This window comes from Alosa sapidissima, chromosome 13, assembly GCF_018492685.1.
Source record: "Alosa sapidissima isolate fAloSap1 chromosome 13, fAloSap1.pri, whole genome shotgun sequence".
In the NCBI taxonomy this organism is placed as follows: domain Eukaryota; kingdom Metazoa; phylum Chordata; class Actinopteri; order Clupeiformes; family Clupeidae; genus Alosa; species Alosa sapidissima.
Window position 1 is genome coordinate 7,581,743 of NC_055969.1, and position 17,500 is coordinate 7,599,242.

At 45.8% G+C, this 17,500-nt stretch overlaps 1 protein-coding gene across 11 annotated transcripts in view; it reads right to left on the minus strand.

The window, feature by feature from the left end:
- celf4 (CUGBP, Elav-like family member 4) overlaps positions 1 to 17,500 on the minus strand; it is an 84,355-nt gene that overhangs the window by 39,021 nt on the left and 27,834 nt on the right. The gene's annotated exons all lie outside the window — the stretch shown is intronic.

The window sequence follows — 17,500 nt, forward strand, 5'->3', positions numbered from 1 at the left end:
GGATAGAGTTTTAGGTGGGGTGGATGGGGGGAGGGAGGGGGCGGGGGCAGCTAGGGAAGCTAGGGATTGTGGGTATTCCATTAACAATTTGGATCTAACATTAGGAGGGGCTGTGCCACTGGAGGGAATTGATAGTTTGCCTAAACACACATACACAGACACACACACACACACATACACACACACACACACACACCACACACACCACACACATACACACACACACATACACACAAACACAGACACACACATACACAGCCAAACAAAAACACAAGTAAAGCACTATACGTCAGTACATTAGCCATATCTGCAAAGTGATACAGGCTATTGAGGAATCCAAGACGCTCACAGTTGTCAGAGATGTGTTGCTTGCTATGTGTCTGACTTCACACTCCTAGCGTCTATCCTCTCTGCGCATCATCCGCTCACCCAGAATACATTACCCATGAAATATTAAGCCTGCCCCATCTCATGTTGCTTCCAAAAATCCCTCCTAAATCACTGAAGCTCGGCTGCCTCCACAGGCAGGCTATGGACACTTGGTTTTTCAGAGGGAATACAGATTAAACAGCATTTCCCCCTTGACTGTCAAGGAATCACTTTAATCATGCGAGGAACGCGATCGCGCTAATTTATTAAACGGCTATAGATTTAGTCATTTCGCAAAGTGACAGGGAATTGCAGTAACATCCCTAACGCTATACTTCATCCGCACTCAACCTAACTAGGAACTCTGAAGCCCAGAACTTGGCTCCGTAAGCTTGGAGCTCCACCCAAGGTGTACAAATTCTCTGGTGAGATGGCTCTTACTGGCAAATGGTTGGGTCTTCCGAGAAGAGTCCAAAAAAAAAAAAGGACTCCAACTGTGAGGTGGCGCTGCATTGACTGTTAATGGCCGCACTCCAGGTGCCCAGTGCCCACACTACTTGAGTTGTCACTGTAATAGTATTGGATATCACCTAACAGGGAAGTGGCTCTATGGCCAGCAGTGGTTGATTGATTGGTTATATTATACACTCTCACGTTGCCAGGATAACAGGGGCCCCTTTAGACCTCCTGAGAGAAACGGCCCTCTCTCTCTCTTTTTCACCCCAGCAGGAGTAATGAGGAGCTAGGTCTTTAAAAAAAAAAAAAAAAAAAAAAAAAAAAACGTGAGGAAAATGGAGGGGTTATTAAAAAATAAAAACTATCATTAGAGGAAATGAAATTTTGCAAAAAAAAACTTCCTGGATTTTACTTCCAGGAATAATAGCCAGAGAAGGGAAGGATAGAGCGTGACATACACCTCCTCCTGCCTTTTGATGAATAGATACAGAGGTGTCCATTCAACACTGTCTCCAACGGTAATAGTGTGTGTATGAGTGAGTGTGTCACTGTCTTTCTCTCTCTCTCCCTATGTGTGTGTGTGTGTGTGTGTGTGTGTGTGTGAGAGGATGTGATTGAGCGTGGAGAGGAGAGATTGTGTGAGAGAAGGCTGTCATTATGTGGTGCTAGCTTGCTAATGATCTACTATAACATCGCTACCTTGCTGTAATAATTCATGGACAAAAGCAGTGAATATGCACACCCACATGCACACAGACACAAGCCAATGCCTCTGGCAGACCACTGCTGTGGTGATGCTGGAGCTACTGTTGTTGTGTCTGATGCTCTATCTTGGTTGATTGACTAGCTGTTGCAGACAGAAAAATATGAGTGTCATCGTGATGAGTGATGACATTGATAAAACTAAAGTTCCAGCAGGCAATCCTTAAGTTTTGTGATGTCCAGCATTGCACAGGTGATTTAATGATGTGTGTGTGTGGACATACACAAATGTATACTGAGACAAAGAGGAGTTTGTAGGGAAGTTGATGTGAAACAATTCATTTTGAATTATTTTATAGCACGTGTCCTGTCTTGTCTTCATATGCTGAAGAGATGTTCCAAAATGGAGCAATGGCCATTAACTGTACGTAACTCATGATGTTCAAACATAAAATTCTCCCTTTTTGTTTTAGTAACTTGCTTTTGTCATTTTGAAATGAAACATTATAGCGTAAAACTAGCATTGTCCACATCTAAGCTGCATGAGGTGGCAGGCGACATGTCAAGGAATGTTCATACCGCTAAACCTACCAGAGGGATATTTGTATATCCTCAGTGTCCTTTATCGGTAATGAAGGCAGATGTGTAGGAGTGAGAAACTGTGGACCCTTTCAAGAGAGTTCCATTATCAGCATCATAGTTGGCCCCACAAGACTTCCTTTTTAACATTCCATATGTTATCTTAATGCAGAGGAAGTAGATTGGGGCCCAAATAGAACGTTCAAGCATTGTTTTTGTTTTTATTGTTGAAAGGGTCTGTAGGGGTCACCAGAGCCACAGCTCCAGTCTAAACAGGAACACGGTGGGGTCTGTCACACTTTAGCCAAGCTCCAGCCCGTCAGACTGAGACATACTGTACTGTACCAACAGTGTGAAAGTACCAGGACCCTGAAATTGGAAATGATGCCAGACACAAAGACAAAACACTAGAGAAAAGAAAAAAGAGGAGGAACAGAGAGGGGGAACAAAGAGGGAAGGGAGAGAGAGAGAGGGAAGAGAGGGGGAACAGAGAGGGAAGGGATAGAGGGAAGAGAGAGGGATCAGAGAGGAAAGGGAGGGAGAGAGAGAGAGAGAGGGAAGACAGGGAAGGGAGAGAGGGAAGAGAGGGGGAAGAGAGAGGGAAGGGAGAGAGAGAGAGAGAGAGAGAGAGAGAGAGAGAGAGAGAGAGAGGGAAGACAGGGGAAGAGAGGGGGAAGAGAGAGGGAAGGGAGAGAGGAAAAAGAGGGAAGAGAGAAGGAAGAGAGAGAGAACAGAGAGGGAAGAGAGAGAGAACAGAGAGGGAAGGGAGAGAGCGGAGGAGCTTGTTTAATTCATCTAAACCCGCTTCATAGAGGGTTGTAGTTTTAAACTTTAATGAAAAGAGCTAAAAAAGACCCTAAAGTCCTGCTGTAACGAGATGAGCAGAGGGGCACTAAACCAGGAACTCAGCAAAAGACTTCAGAAAAACAAAATCTCTGTGACACACACACACACACACACACACACACACACACACACACACACACACACACATGCACACACACATACACACAGTTCTGTGATAGTCATTGTTGTACGTTCATCATGTCAGCAGATCTAGTAGTCCTGCTGTGACCACAGAACACAAGTTTCCCCTTCATTAGACCTGTGTGTGTGTGTATGTGTGTGTGTGTGTGTGTGTGTGTGTGTGTGTGTGTGTGTGTATGTGTGTGTCACAAAGAGAGAAAGATAGAGAGGGAGGGAGAGAGAGAGGATGTGCATATAAAATGTGCTTGTGTGTTAGAAAGAGTGTACCAAATGTGTGTGTGCTAGTGTGTGTGTGTGAGTGTGTACATACTGTATTTGGTCAGCAAATACACACTGATGTGATCCATTATCAGTGACATTCTCTTCATGCTTGCTCATGCAAATGATGGGAAATAATCCCTCTGACAGAAATCAGTGTCACACAGTGTGTGATGATGCGTCTGTCCCTCAATGTGTCTGTGTGTGTGTGTGTGTGTGTGTGTCTGTGTGTGTGTGTGTGTGTGTGTGTGTGTGTGTGTGTGTGTGTGTGTGTGTGTGTGTGTGTGTGTGTGTGTGTGTGAGAGAGAGAGAGAGAGTGTGTGTGTGTGTGTGTCTGTCTGTCTGTGTGTATCTGTGTCTGTGTCTGTGTGTATTTTATTGTGTGTATGTGTCTTCCGCCTTGTTTTAGAGTGCTACACTTGTCTTAATCCAAATGTTCTGTATGCTTATACTGTATACTGTATTTATAGGTTAATACTATGGGAAAGTATGGGATTTATTGTTCAATGCTTTTCTTAAATCCATCTCTTAAACCTTGGAGAATTAGCTGATTGTTTTGTTCTGTCTGCATGGATTTGATTAAGTCTGACAGCAGTTCAATGCAATTTCATTTATACAGGGACAAAACCACTGAAATCATCCCAATGTGCTTCATAGAGCCCAGACCCTGAACCTGAGACCCATAGAGCAAGCACTACAGCACTGGGGATGAGGAAGTAGTCTCTTCAAACAGGAAGAAACCTCGAGCAGAACCTCGACTCATAAGGTGGGGGCTAATCTGTTTGTGGCCGGCTGGGTAGAAACCTACATTAGGGATGTCAGCAGAAAGGTTGCCAAAAATGTAGTAGTTGGTACCAATACCAGCGACATTACACCATTCTCTAGATGCCACTGTAAAAAAACAACAGCCTGCCTGCTGTGGGTCTGACAGCACGAACAGTACCACAGTCTTTAGAATATCTTCACTTAGAATAATGTCAACTTCAATAATTATCATTCAATAATTAATGTTCTATTCCCCAACGTTCTGGCCAATGTTCTAGTCCCTGATGTCTCAGGCAGATAGACGTTGTGCAGAGAATTGCAATGGCTAGAGCTACCCAAGGGTGACTGGGAGTATGAAGACACGCCCGGCTAAAAGGAACAAACCGTTAGCTGCCCAACACCAGGGTCCCTCACAGGGAACAGGTGGCACCATCTGCGTGCCAGGATGGAACGGCGTGCCACCCGATGCCAACTGACTCATCCTCTCCCTCCACCCACCCCCCACCCTCTGCGCCCCGCCCTGGTATTAGCCACGCCTGGGCCGGACGTCTCCGGCTGGCGTCTCACTGGCACAGGCTGCCAGTATGCAACACACACACACACACACACACACACACACACACACACACACACACACACACACACACGTTCTCCCTCTCTTTTTCTCTCTCACACACACACAAAGAAACAGTCAGACAACACACGTATACAAAATGCACTTACATATACCCAAAGGTGTGCACATAAGACTGCAATAACCTGCATAAACACTCAGCGCAGTGTAAACACAGTCCTCTAAACTCCGACTGTGCCACAATATTGCCTTCTTCTCTAGCACATTATCTGTCTAGCTTATTGTATATTCCTCACAGACACTGTTATGCAGTGAATACTGTGTAATTCTAAGATACTTCATATATCCTGCCGCCTCAATCTTCTCCCTCCACTGCCTTATCCAGGCCTTCTCTCTACCTGGATGAGTGTCTGTTGTCGACTGCTATTGTTTTCTCTGTTATCTGTTGTTTGTTTTGGCCCACGGATACAGATTTCTCTTCGCGTAGCTCAGTGTGTTGGCAGTACACTGTGCTCGCATATGACAACTAGTGCTTGTTCTTGAACTCTGCATAAGGTATGTGTCCGAGCGTCTCACTTTTAATCATTTACTGTGATTAGTTTCACGGAGAGCTCTGTGTGTGTGTGTGTGTGTGTGTGTGTGTGTGTGTGTGTGTGTGTGTAGGTGGTACTGTACCAAGGGAGATGGGAGAGAGTTGGGTTCCTGTCCAAAAACATTACAAGGTTGTTCCCCTGAGAGGCTCCATCCATCAATGTAATTTTTCCAAACGCCACCCCCTCAGTCTCTGCACACACACACACACACACACACACACACACACACACACACACACACACACACACACACACACACACACACACACACACACACACACGCACACACACTCCCTCCATTCTTTGCAACGTAATCATTTCCTCTCAGAGGGGTTGACATTGATTCATAAAGTACGTGACTATGTATGTGTGTGTGTGTGTGTGTGTGTGTGTGTGTGTGTGTGTGTGTGACTGACTTTGTGTGCGTGTGCCTGTGTGTGTGATTCATAGAGTGTGCAGTGCTGTCGAAGCCACTGACCGACTGCCAGATTTTTCCCAGAATCCCTCATTGGTGGGCGTGGCAGAATGACTTTTTCCCCGTGGAGTTCAGTAGGAGACCTGTCTTCACACAGGTCAAAGTTCACCTATCAGGGGCCGTGTTTCATGCCCGCTGACAGCTAAAGGTCCCACTGTGTGTGTGTGTGTGTGTGTGTGTGAGTGTGTCTCTGTATGTGTCTGTGAGTTTGGGTAACTCCACGATTTATGTGCGTCTTCATGCATTTCAGTATTTCAATGTGAAAATGAAATCCATACAAATGACGCTGCAAAAAGAGATCAAGTCTTAACCCATTCACCTCCACTTGGACACATTTATACATGCAGTATGCACATGTACACATACTGTCTATACCAGGGGTGTAGTGGTAAAATAAGAGGTGGGTAAACTATGAATTCTGTGATCACGGTAAGGTGGACTGCGCCATGCGTTATCAGATTTTTTAAAAAGGCATTCAGAACATGTTTGATGATGGTGGAGGTTATTGTCCACTGTTTATAACCATTATAACCATGATAAACTCTAATAAGAGGTGGATGAACTCTATTTCTGAAATTTCAGAGTTGGGTAAACTGTGTTTACTTGCGTTTAGCCTCCACTACATCCCTGGTCTATACATATTGTCTATGTATCTATATGGAGGGGTGGTGGTATGGGGCCACCGTGCTCATATATCCTTAAAAAAAAGATAATGAAATGGGGCGGAATAATAAAATTTGCTATGCATGACTGTGTGTATGCACATTGACATGTGGGTGCAGTATGCCAACCTATGCATAGTCACGCAAGAGAAACCCACCAGCTGCCAGGGTTCAAAGGTTCAACACCAGCAGTCGTGACCCCCTGCCCTGACAAGCTCTCCCTGGATGATCCAGTGTCTGAAGGTCTCCACTGCAGGGAGAGGGTCTTAGACAGCCATGTGCTTCTGCGTGTGTGTGTGTGTGTGTGTGTGTGTGTGTGTGTGTGTGTGTGTGTGTATGTGTGTGTGTGTGTGTGTGTGTGTGTGTGTGTGTGTGTGTGTGTGACAGGGTGACAGGTCTAATCAGCCCTGTGGGGCTCAGAGTAAGGCTGTATAAGACAGTCTAATCCTCGCCCAGCTATAAGTGGAGGAGCAGGAGCTCTCGCACGCAGCACAGGGGGCTGCAGCTCTCCTCCTGGAGAAACACCTGTCATGCCTGCCAACGTATGGACCTCTGTGCCTGTGTGCATGTGTGTCTCTGTGTGTGTGTGTGTGTGTGTGTGTGTGTGTGTGTGTGTGTGTGTGTGTGTGTATGTGTGTGAGAGAGTGTGTGTGTGTGTTTGTGTGTGTGTATGTGAAAGTGTGTGTACGTATGGGCTGTGTGTGTATATAAGAAAGACTTAGAGATGATGAATGTGTACTTTAATTTAATAGGCCAGTGCATGCAAGTGTACAAGAGAATTGGACTGTGAATAGCGTTTGGCTTAGCCTGTGCCTCCATATACAGTGTGTTCTAAGAGAGAGAGAGAGAGAGAGCGAGAGAATGAGTATGTGTGAGTGGGTGTATGCCTGTAGATGAGAGTGTATGAGTGTGTGTGTACAGATTTGTCTTTGTTTTGGTACACAGACAAGGCGTTGCTTAGTTTTGTGTGTGTGTGTGTGTGTGTGTGTGTGTGTGTGTGTGTGTGTGTGTGTGTGTGTGTGTAAGCCTATTTGTCTATACATGTGTATGTGTGTCTCTGGTATTTTCAGGTGCTCTGATGTAGCTCCCACCATCTGATGTCGGAACTGCGGTGCCGTGACAAGGTCCTGTGTGTGTGTGTGTGTGTGTGTTTGTGTTGTGTGTGTGTGTGTGTGTGTGTGTGTGTGTGTGTGTGTGTGTGTGTGTGTGTGTGTGTGTGTGTATGTGTGTCTCCACAGAGATGGATCAAACACACACCTCTGCATTACGGGGAGTAAATAGCGTGCTGGTGAGTGCAGCCTCCGTGACTGACATTTTCAGACCACGGCACAAAAAAAGCAGGTCCTTTTTAACTAGGAGTCATTAGCACTCCTCTCTACCACCTCGTTTTTTGCATCCCCCCGTCTCTCTCTCTCTCTCTCTCTCTCTCTCTTTTTTTATCTCTCTGTCTCTCCCTCTATCATTTTCTCTTCCTTTTGACTCCCTGTCGCTTTTAACACTGCTGAAAACAAAGCCAAATGAACGAGCTGAAAGAGTCACTGGCTTGCTCTCTCAGTCTGTACAAGACTACCAATCTATTAAGGCTAATGCACCAAACTGGAGGCACATACACATACACACACACACACACACACACACACACACACACACACACACACACACACACACACACACACACAGACACACAGAGACAGAGAGAGTGACACACACACAAGGACATACACATACATAAATGTATACATGTACACATATGCGTGCATAAATGCATAACATCACCTTGCCACCTTATCTAATTACAGTACAGTATCTAATTTGGATTTTCAGGCATAAGAAAGAGGGGTTTCTATATTATCTATATCTAACACTCACACACACACACACACACACACACACACACACACAAAGGAGGGAGAGGCAGGTGGAAGCAGAAACTGTCAGAGTGTCAGAGAGTGTGTGATGGGTGTTGAGAGTCTGCATGGAGAGATTACCCTACAAGTGCCAGAGGAAGACAGGAAAGAGGGAGAGGGAAAGGAAGAGAGAAAGGAGAGAAAAAGAGAATGGATGAGAGGAGAGGAAGAAAGACTAAAGAAAATGGAGGAGTTGGGCAGAGGACATGGCAGAGGGGAGAGCAAAGGAACGAGAGAGGAAAGTAGGGAGGGGAGGAGAGGATAGAGAGACCTGTCACAGCCATTGCTCCTCCATGTGGAAAGGTGACACACAGATGCGTGTGTGTGTGTGTGTGTGTGTGTGTGTGTGTGTGTGTGAAAGAGAGTGACAGAGACAGAGAGTGAAAGCACGAGAAAGAAGATGGAAAGGAAGGATACAATCTGATTTGTTCAGAAGCTCACATACTACCAAAATGGCTAAAATGTGGCTACAACATACCGAGTATTCTCATAGAAAAAAACACATTTATATATGTACTCACTCACACACACACACACACACATACACACATACAGAGATGAACTCACTGACACAGGCACACACACACACACACACACACTGTGCTGAGTCTGTCTAGCTGAATGGCCGCCCACGGCCGACATATTTCAGGGCAAAGGAAAGGAGAGGCTCATTGAGCACAGTCTGCCAGTCTGAAAAGACACACACACACACACACACACACACACACACACACACACACACACACACACACACACACACACACACACAGACACACACACACACACACACACACACACACACACACACACACACACACAGACACACACACACACACACACACACACACACACACACACACACACATGCTGAGCCAGAGCGGTACAGAACATTCTGAGTCGCAGCACAGCAGACAGTCTCTACAGCATTAGCGCACAGCATGAAGAGAGAGACGATGTGTGTGTGCGTGTGTGTGTGTGTGTGTGTATGTATGTGAGTGAGAGTGAGAGAGGGAGAGAGAGAGGGGGGGAGAAAGGGAAGGAAAGGGAGAAAGAGAGGCTGTACCAGGGGTGGGGACAAATCTGAGGGAGAAGTGGGAAGAAAATCAAAGGGTTGGATGTCACACTGGACATCTCTGCCCGCCCCCGTCCCTGCCTTCCACCACCAAACCACAATCTAACACACCCAGTCCTCTCTCTCTCTCTCCCTCTTTCTCTCCCTCTCCCTCTTTCTTTTCTCTCTCTCTATAGCTTTCTCTCTCATCCCTCGTTCCTCGATGACAGCATCCCACACACTGGGGCTGTATTTAGAGCATGTAAAATCCACTGTCTCCTCCACTAGCCTCTCCTCCCCTGACAATGCAGACTTAGAGAGCAGAAAACGATGGAGGGAGAGAAACAGAGAGAGGATGACACAGCAGTAAGGTGACAGAGAGAGAGAGAGAGAGAGAGAGAGAGAGAGAGGGAGAGGGAAGAACTGGCTGAAAGAGTGGGAGAGAGGAAGAGAGAGAGAGAGAGACGAAAGAACAAATTAAGCATGGTTTGAAGCAATGCAAGTAAAAAAAAAATGCGGAGGCAATGACTAGACTCGACAGAGAATGGGGAGGTGAAGAGAGACAAAAGGGAATGGAGAGAGAGAGGAAAAAGAAAGAGAGAGAGAACGAGCACAGAGTGCAGACTGCTGAGGGCTGGGTTGGGTTTGTAGTGAAGAGTACTCTATTCTCAGGAGGGCATAGAAATCTAACAAATAACATTTACTGGGAAAACACACACACACACACACACACACACACACACACACACACACACACACACACACACACACACACACACACACACACACATACATACAAACACACATAAGCAAACCAACCAACACAAAAAACTAAGACCCAAACACACATGTTTGTGCTGCTCCTATAAGAAATTATAATTCATGTTTTCAGTGCAGTTTGTATGTTTGCCTGTCTGTGTGTAGGATTACACAAAAACTACCAGCCCACATTTCATGAGACATGGTGAAAAGGTGCACCATGTGCCCAGGAAGAACCTGTTTAGTTTCAGGCTAGCTCTGTTTTCCTTTTGCTAGAACATTGCAAGATAGAGCCTTGACAGAGTTCTGCGCTCTCCAAGTGCTCTTCTGATTCGATATGTTCTGTCCGGTTCTATCCACTGACTTCAGAACGTGCAGAATGCATGCACATCTCCCAAGGAGAAGCATTTAGAGCCAATTACAGCACATCATTATCAGAGTTACACCAGACTTGGCCATTGTTCGCCTCCAAGGGCTACATACATGTCTGCTAAATAATTCAGGCTCAGAGTCGTCATGGCTTGTGATTCATTATGCATCACTTGACATAAAGATTCTAATGAGCTACATTCTCGCTAATTGTATGTGTTAATCTCCTAGTTATCCTATGGCAGCTATCTTAAGGTTGCAAAATCAGTGGTAGGTTGGCTCATACTGAGAAACACATACACACACACACACTAACACACACATATATGCACACACACACACACACACACACACACACACACCAATTTCTACAGAGAGAGGGGGGGTGGGGGAGTAAAAAGGCTGGATTCCTCTGGCATGTTTTGCTTCATTTGAATGCATTCCAAAGAGGCCGCTCTGTGAGCCCTGTTTCAACATGTTTGCGTGGGATATGAGGCAGAGTTGGGAGTGATGGAGAAAGAAGAGAGAAAGAGAGAGAAAGAGAGAGAGAGAGGGAGGAGGAGGAAGAAAGGGAATGAGAGCGTAGGAGGGTGAAGGAGGAGGCAGAGGAGGAGGGAAGAGAGAGAGTGAAAGGGGGAGAACAAGAGAGCAGAGAAGAGCAGAGAAAAATCTGAAAAAAAGAGAGGGAGGGAGAGGGAGAGAGAGTGAAAAAGAGTGCAAACGAGAGAGAGAGAGACTGGGAGAAAATGAGAGAAGAGAGAGAGAGAGAGAGAGAGAGAGAGAGTGGCTGAATCCAGCACCCTGGACAGCTCCGATCGATCCCCGGCCCCAGCACACATCACCGCAGCTTTGGCAAATTGCTATTGAGAAGTGACCTGTAATGTAATTAGGGGCCAATCCGGGGGCCCGCGCGCCCATCAATAATTAAACGCTGCCCGAGTGGCGGCCCGCTGGTCCGTGGTGCTTCCCGCGTCGGTATTATCACGCCCTCCAGCCCGGCCCCGGACGTATGGCCCCCCAGCCGCCGCCCAATCAGATTTGTGGAAAACGCTGCCTCCAATAACAAACCGCTCGTGGTGGACAAATGCCCTGGTGCCGGATCATTTATTATTCTAGTAGCATAGGGGGGCCTCCTGCACACACACACACACACACACACACACACACACACACACACACAAACACACATACACAGGTGACACGTGCACACAAACCACTACACACACTCAATCCCTCTCTTCTCTCTCATTCTGTCTCAGTCTGTGTTCTAAAGCCCTTACCCATACACACACACACACACACACACACGCACACACACACACACACGCACACACACACACACACACACACACACACACACACACACACGCACACACACACACACACACACAATCATGCACACACACTGACAAATGCACTGACCTGACAATATCCTCACTATAAGCACTATGTTGAGTCATAAACCAACAGAGAGAGAGAGGCACCGTTACGAATGATTAATTATGACAGAAAGAGGGCCACTGTTAAATATGTGTTGCGCGCACGCACTGGGCTTTGGCTTAAATTAACCAGCGGACTTTCTAGACCCACATATCATTAGGATTAACTAACACACTGCCCCAAAGTAAAGAAAACAAATATAGCCACATAAACAGAGCTAAGTCGGTGAAAAATGATTTCACACACACACACACACACACACACACATACACACACACACACACACACACTGCAAATGCAAATGCTGCACATGAACTTATCAAATGACCATCCAGGCCAACTGGCCACTGGAAAGCGGCGCTGCGATCAGCACTCGCTGCGGATCAAACCCTAGAGAGGTGATGGGGAGAGACGGGCTCCTGTCACACCTGTCAGAGTAAATAATTGCATACCATTTCTCTGCTTAATGAAAGATCTCTCAAAGCCACTGTGTTTGGCTGCGGTAGAAGCGGCTCCGCTCTGAATGATAATACTGTGTGCATGACTGGTTTGTGTGTGGAAATGTGTGTGTGTGTGTGTCTGTACATGTGGTGTGTGTGTGTGTGTGTGTGTGTGTGTGTGTGTGTGTGTGTGTGTGTGTGTGTGTGTGTGTGTGTGTGTGTGTGTGTGTGTGTGTGTGTGTGTGTGTGTGCGTGTATGCGTGTGTGTGCGTGTGTGCACATTTACAACATGAGTATGTGTCTGTATATGTGTGTGTGTCTGTACATGTACAGGAGGTGTATGTGTTACACATATGTGGCATGTGTGTGTCTGTACATGTGGTGTGTGTGTGTGTGTGTGTGTGTGTGTGTGTGTGTGTGTGTGTGTGTGTGTGTGTGTACGTGTGTGTGTGTGTGTGCATGTGTGTGTGTTTGTGTGTGTGTGTGTGTGTGGTTTCAGTGGTCCTAGCACTTGCAGTAGCAGGCGTTATTGATCACTAATGTGCCTTATTGAAAGAGCTGTGCAGAAGTGGGTCGCTGATGCGATCGATGGTGTGGACGCTCTCACCTCCCTGAGTTATCTCACACAATGAGAGAGAGAGAGAGAGAGAGGGAAGGAGGGAGAGAAACATGTCAGAACATGCATACACAGTTCTGCTTCTGTTTCTCATCTGCGTTTCTTCCCCCCACCTCTCTCTCTCCCCTTTTCCTATAGTTCTTGCCATCTCTCCCATTACCACTCTCTCACAATGTCATCTCACTTGGAGGCGAGATTATTACCTTTATGTGTGTGTGTGTGTGTGTATGCGTGTGTGTGTGTGTGTGTGTGTGTGTGTGTGTGTGTGTGTGTGTGTGTGTGCGTGTGTGTGTGTGTGTGTGTGTGTGTGTGTGTGCGTGTGCGTGCGTGTGCGTGTGCGTGTGTGTGTGCATGTTTGTGGACATGTGCGTGTGTGTGTGTGTGTGTGTGTGTGTGTGTGTGTGTGTGTGTGTGTGTGTGTGTGTGTGTGCGTGCGTGTGTGTGTGTGTGTGTGCGTGTGTGTGTGTACCGTAAAACCTCTATTAAGAGCCAAATCCTAAGTACACGCAGGCCCCTTTTACTGGTCTACTGTGGCTACAGGTAGGTCTCAAGCAGAAGCCTGGTGGTGGTCTGGTTTGCATGGACGTTTTTAGTTGGATAAAACCTCTTAAAGGTTTAGTTGGATAAAACCTCTAGTTCTATGCTGCTTAGATGGCACACACAAAGTGTAGAGTAGACGGCACCACTTTATATATGCATTTCCCACTGATGAAAGGCAGGCTGTGTTAGCCAGAGGTCTTTCCCTCTCTCTGTCGCCTAGATAAAATATTATTGTCTCTCGGACCTAGATCAAATGAATGTTTCATAATTGATATGCTATAGGATAGCCTATTTTTTTATAGAAATAGGCAAATCTTTTTTTTTTAAATGATCAATTTGAAAGCAGTGAGTGAATGAGTGAGCGTACTTGTGTTTGTGTCATGTGCATCCATTTGCATGGTTTTACAGTAATCAGGTATGTTGTGTATTAACAGGCATGTAAGGCGTGTGTGTGCATGTGTGCGTAGATGTGTATATTTGCAAAAGAATGCAAGCACTGGAACCTGTGTATTTGTGTGTGCAATGGAGCGAGAATAATTGTGTGCGCACACACACACACACACATACGCGTGCACAAACAAAGCACATATTTGCGTGAGTCTGTGCGGCTGTTGATTGTAAATGAGGTTTCCTGCATATGTTTTTGTTTGAGAACGAGAGACAGCGTGAAAGAAAGCAGTGAGTGGGATTTGGGTGTATACATACAACACACACACACACACAAACACACATACACACACACACATACACACACACACACACACAGACACACACACACAAAACATGCACCCTGCTGTGTGGGCCCTGTGCCAAAATCAATAGAGCGTTTCTGATGCATCATGTGCTTTGGAAAACTTTGCTTTGGAGCACAGATATCTGAATGCAACGGAGAAGCTCTCTCTCTCTTCTCTCTCTCTCTCTGTCTGTCTGTGTACTGATATTCATGGATGGAATTGCCATATATGCCTTTTAACTTACAAACCTATCCACACTCTAATTCATGTCATGGAAAAAGAGGGACATCATTTGGAGCTGACATCACTATTTCTGTATAATAATTATATTTTCAGTCATACACACATACACATACTATAATATAATATGTATGTATGTATGTATGCATGCTCACGTATACTCAACATCAAAACTTACTCCCTATCTCAGTCTCCTACCAAGGTTGCCAGAAACGTAGGTGTCATGATTGATGACTAACTGACCTTTTCTGACCATGTTATTTTGGTCACTTGGCCTGTACAGTGAAACCCTTACAGAGCATCCGGAACAAGTCCAATTAACCCAAAAGGGCACCTGTTACTCCACTAGCTCATAAAGGCACATGCTACCACCCTACCACTGTGCTTCTCCAAAGAACTCCACCTGGCACCGCCGCCCGCTTGCTCACGGCAATCCAAACTATTCCCATATGTAGTTCCCCTGATGGCGGCGCGCACTGCCATTTCCTACCAGAGCAGGGGCGTCGCTCTCTATCTACAAAAACCTCTTGAAAACCCAGCTCTTCCCAGAGTACCTCCTCTCCTAACACTAGCATACTAACCTAGCATACTTAATTGCACTTGCTATGGCCTTCTTCTGTGTCCTGACAGTCACTCTTATCCACATCCCTTGACTTAACTTCACATTCTATTTCTTATAAAAAGCTACTACTTACTATTACACTACTGTGTCCTATTCACACTCTACCTTGATTGTTCTCTATTATGTGTAAGTCACTTTGGACAAAGGCCTCAACTAAATGAATACATGTAAATATAAATTCTGTAAAATGTACTGTATGTATGTGTATACATACAGTATGTATGGATATACATTAGCAATGTACCTAGCCTGTTTAGTCTGTATGATAAATGCAACTGTAATTCTGTACTTCTGTAAAACTGAGGACAGATGTAGATTTTTTCTTTTTAAATCCAGATCAGCTTACATGTATACATATACAGCATGTACAGTGTACAGTATATGTACATGCACACACAGAGGTTTTCTCCACCACCTGGGTGGAGTCAATTATGGTACAGGGCTTTAAACATTCACCCACTTCCAGAAGCGAGAAAGACTTACTTAACCCGCAAGCCCCAACATTTACAAACATGGCAGAGCCAAGCCAGCAGACTGAAGCATTAGCCATGTTAAAATGTTATATTTAAAAGGCCTTAAAGCGTACCCTCCAGAGTGGGACTCTCTTCTTCACTTCCTCTCTCTCTCCCTCCCTCCCTCCCATCCTCCCTCCCTCCTTCTCTCTCCCTCTCTTCTGCCCACTCTTTTACTTCCATTTGGATCCGCTCACTGCTTTCTAGCATAAAACAACTTTCTAACTTTTGAACATAAAAACAACTTTTCCCCAAAACCATCACAATGTCAAGCCAAGTGGAAAAAAGGCTGTGAACGCGCACAGCTGAGGCAGGAATGGATTGACAGAGAGGGAGAGAGAGAGAGAGAAAGAGAGAAAGAGAGAGAGAGATGGAGGAGGAGACTGCTGCCGTAGCTGTGGGTTCTACGCTGGATGAAACGTCTCGCTGCCTCTCCCACCCGCTTCTTATCGCCAACTCGTTCGTTCTGATGGATGGATTCACCTCTGCAAGCATGAAAAGCTCTCATCTTTCTGCCTCTCTCTCTCAGTATCCCTCTCTCACCCCACCCCTACCTAACAGACTTCAAATTGTTTGCATTGCCTTATACATGGCTTAAACTGAGACAAAGGCACACAGTCAAACACAGGTCCACCAATGGTTAATAAATCTCAGCTCTGCTATCTTCATTGTTGATATCTAGATCAGCTCTCTGGCATTTCAAATCTTTTTTAGAATGGGCCTTCACCTCCATTCCATTTGAGTCCCCTCTGATGGTGTTCACTGGGCCTGTGACTACACATTATAACACCACCGGGCTCTGAGAGACGGGGAATATTTACCCTCGGAGAATCAACACTGATCAACTTTCCTCGTCTCTAAGCCAGTGTGTGGCCACTGACATTTCTACTTACTGCCATGGCAATGATAGTAGCAAAATGTATCACAATAAGAGGGCCTCTATTAATTGGAGTGCTACATTTCATTTTCAAAAGTGTGACCGTAGAGAATGTGAAAGACATCTGTTATAGTGGCTAAACAGTGTAATAAAAAGAACGCAATTTTTTAGAGAGAGAGAGAGAAAATAATGTCAGGGGTTCATAGTGGAGAAAGTAAACCCACACACGCTCACATACACACACACACACACACACACACACACACACAAACAATCTCACATTCTCACACAGAGGCACACACACTTTCCACCACCCCCCCACCCCCCCCACACACACACACCCCACCCCTGCGTTCCGCTGCGCGTCTGTGATGTCATAATCACTCGCATCAAAGGCGCTCGGATCTTCACGGCGACTGTCAACATCCCTGGAGGCGTCATTAAAACCCAGTCCGGGCTGACAGAGAGACATCAAAACACACACACACACACACACACACACACACACACACACACACACACACACACACACACACACACACAAACACAAACACACATATACACGGTAACTTGACTAAACAAAGTAAAAGCCCTGCAAAGACAGGATGTACTGTACCATGGGAGCAAAGAAACCCCATCCACCCCAACACACACACTCACACCTCACACACACGCAGACATACCCTAGCCCATATACACATTATTTTCCTGCAAGTTCTATATACACACACACACACACACACACCCACACACACACTCTCGCTCTCTCTCTTTCTCTCTCTCTCACACACAAAGACATTGCATGTCGTCATTTGGAGGAGAGCACATCTGCATGGCCCCCTCTCATCATTTCAAAACACACACACAAATGCAGACATGCTGTACTAAGAGAGACTATAAATAGGACAGTTCTAGTGTGATCCTGCATGGTTTCTGCCCTTGGGTGCATGTAAAATTGTGTGTGTGTGTGTGT